Source organism: Austrofundulus limnaeus, unplaced genomic scaffold, assembly GCF_001266775.1.
Source record: "Austrofundulus limnaeus strain Quisiro unplaced genomic scaffold, Austrofundulus_limnaeus-1.0 Scaffold302, whole genome shotgun sequence".
In the NCBI taxonomy this organism is placed as follows: domain Eukaryota; kingdom Metazoa; phylum Chordata; class Actinopteri; order Cyprinodontiformes; family Rivulidae; genus Austrofundulus; species Austrofundulus limnaeus.
This window is the reverse complement of record NW_013952704.1, coordinates 744,219-747,425: the sequence shown is the minus strand read 5'-3', so window position 1 is coordinate 747,425 and position 3,207 is coordinate 744,219.

Genomic DNA, 3,207 nt, shown 5'->3' with positions numbered 1-3,207 from the left:
CATTAAATTCCAGTGAAATATATTTATGTTTGTGGTTGTAATGTGACAAAATATGGAAAAGTTCAAGGGGTATGAATACTTTTGCAAACCACTGTATATCGGGATATATCGTATCGTGACCCCTCTGTTATGATATGTATCGTATCGCCAAATTCTTGCCAATACACAGCCCTAGTGGTTGTCAGGGAGTGGGAGAAGATGTCTGCTGAATCTTCAGTGATACAGTTCAGCTTCATAAATCATAAGAAACTTTTAAATTTCTGTTTCACTTTCAGAGACATTAGGGATAGGGTTGCCAACTGTCCCATATTAACCAGAATGTCCAGTATTTTCAGCCAAATTAAAGTGTCCAGTACAGGACACTCTTTTTCCCTGTTATACTGAGTGCAGCCTGCAGTCAGGTACATGTTTGTATAGTGCCTCAAGCTGACTGGGGCCAAATGCAACAAACATATGAGGACTGAGGGCATTGAAATAACTGTCGTACTCATGCTCGTACAAGACATCTAATCTTGGTCTTATCTCTCTCTTTCTACATAAATTTCTGTGGATTATTATGCTCCAACATCTACAGGCTAATTTAGAAAGGGACACACCCTGCCTGACACTTTCCTCATGCCGGATCTCAGCTAAAAGGTCAGACTAACTCAGGATTTGTTCAAGTAATCCTGCTACAGAGCAGGGTTGGTTCACAGAGTAAGTTGCAGGGGTAAGTTAACTCAGGATAACTGCTTTCTGGCTTTCTAAAACCCAAAACTCAGGATATGCAGTTACCCCAGAACTTACTCAGGATTTCCACTTCTCCTGCTTTCTGAAACAGGGCTCTGTTCTGTAGGTGAAGACGTGTGGAGCTCCAAGATTTAACTTTCATGACTTGAGGTTAGTGGATCGATTCTTCACCCCCATCTCACTGATGTAAGTCAGATAAAATGTGTTCKGACTGCGGCCACTTTGAAAAACATCCGACATGCATCATGTCTGATCATGCACATACTGATAAGACCTGGGTCAGATTAAAAAAAGTCTGATTTGTCACGTTTATACTGTCAGGAAAAGAAATCTGATTTTGGTCTCATTTAAATTTAAACTATAGGCTGGTTTTAATGTGGTCTGTGACCATACTTTTATAATTAAATTAATATTATAAATCTAAAAGCTGCTACAAATATCAAATTATTTAGTGGAACATTTGACCTAACCACTGAAAACATGGATGAAATAAATAAAATATGAACCATAAAAAGCATCTAAGAAACATTTATGTAGATGTACATGATGTAGATGGACGTTTTGCCTGAAACTCTCAGACTGAAGAAGTCTCTTGGAAGAGAGACGAAACGTTTCATTAAAGAAGAACCCGTCCAGAGGACCTATACAATTTTTTTCTTATGTAGATGTAGTACAGTCCTGACCTATATTTATTTTAATAGATTGTTCTTAAACAGTTGTCTTCTGAAGTGGTAAATGCTTAAGGTCCTGTTACACTAGACAACTTATGCCAACTTATGAACYTTTTAAAGAAGTCTATGTTGAAGGTAGAATTGAAAAAAATCAACAGGAAGCTTCTTTTTGGCATGGAATGCAATTCTAACAAATTGATCAAATATATAACTTATTATTAGCAATTTAAACATAAAAAATGTTTCATAAGTTAGCATAGGTTGTCTAGTGTGATAGGGCCTTTAGAAAAGTTTGATAATCACAACAACGTATGTTTATGTTTACATTTCTGCATCCTGTTTACTGAGGCCGTCAGCTGCTGAACAGCATTGATTAAATCCTATTTAATCCATCATGTTACATGGAAATAACAGAAACAAGATTAAATCGTGTTAAGGTAACTCAGATGTTGGGACATGTGGTGACCTCATTAAGCCCCGCCCCCGGCTGAGCTGTCCCATATTTCGGAGAGGCTGAGTTGGCAACCCTAGATGGGGACTACATATGTACGTAAACATTTATCATCACTTAAGGCCACACAACAACAACGTATGCCGACTTCTGCAAATTTTGTCCAGCCTGCTGCTGTGAGTTGCACAAGTTATCAGTTCGATGGTCAGACAATAATTTTGGACATGCTCAAAATTTTTCAGCTTATGCCGATATGTAAGGCACAGGTTACAGGTATGCTACAGYTTMTTTATGCTTCAGTTCACATATTTTATAGGTAAGTTATTCAGTTGTTACTTATAATGGAGGGTACCACTTTACAAATAGGCTCTCCTTATAGGTGGCTTATAAATCATTTATAGATTCATTTATCAGTCAACACTTTATAAATCATAAATAACAAATATGCAATAATTAAGGACAAGTAAGAGACGAAACTGTCTGGTTTCTTGCCAAATAGTGAGCCAAATCTATTCATGTGCATTATTACATTACATTGTAAAGTGTAAAACAGTACACTATTTATAAGGCTCCCTTATGACATTTATACATATTCATTAACCATTAATAAATAGTGTACCTGTCTTACACTTTACAATATGGCTCCCTTTGATATTTTGTGGATATATATAATGCAGCATTATACAATATTATATGTAAAATATGGCTCACTATTTGGCAAGAAACTGAACAATTTGGTCTCTTTCTCATCCTTAATTAATGCATAATAAACACTTAATGATTTATAAAGTGTTAACAGATGAATTAATAATCTATAAACTATTTATAAGCCATCTATAAGGGGAGCCTTATTGTAAAGTGGTACCTAATGAACAGTGGAGTAATTTTGAAGCAAACAACCTTTTTAACCCCTGACTTCCTTCACTTATACAAAGCTTCTGTGCAAAGTTAGTTTAACTTATTCATAAAGATTATTACACAGGCAAACTATTCAAACAAAATCAACAAAACCAATGTGTCCAAAATAAGGTGCTTTTTTTCCCTTGTCCTCAGCATGTTGAACAAAATGTGCAGATGAAGGCATAAGTTATCTAAAACAGGAGTTCCCAAAGTGGGGGCCGCCAGGGGGCCTCAGGAAGRTGGATGGTTTTCTATTTCTTTAAACTTCTTTTAACTTAAGATCTGTCTGTTGAACCTGGACATGTTTGGTATCAAAATAAACCTAAGAATCTTGGCTAAAAACTCATGGAAACTATTTTTACATCCACCAAACAAATTCAAACGTCAAGCAGTTGAATCAGAAAGTAAACAAACTATTCAAAATGTCATCATTGCAAATCTGTAAAGGAAAAAAAA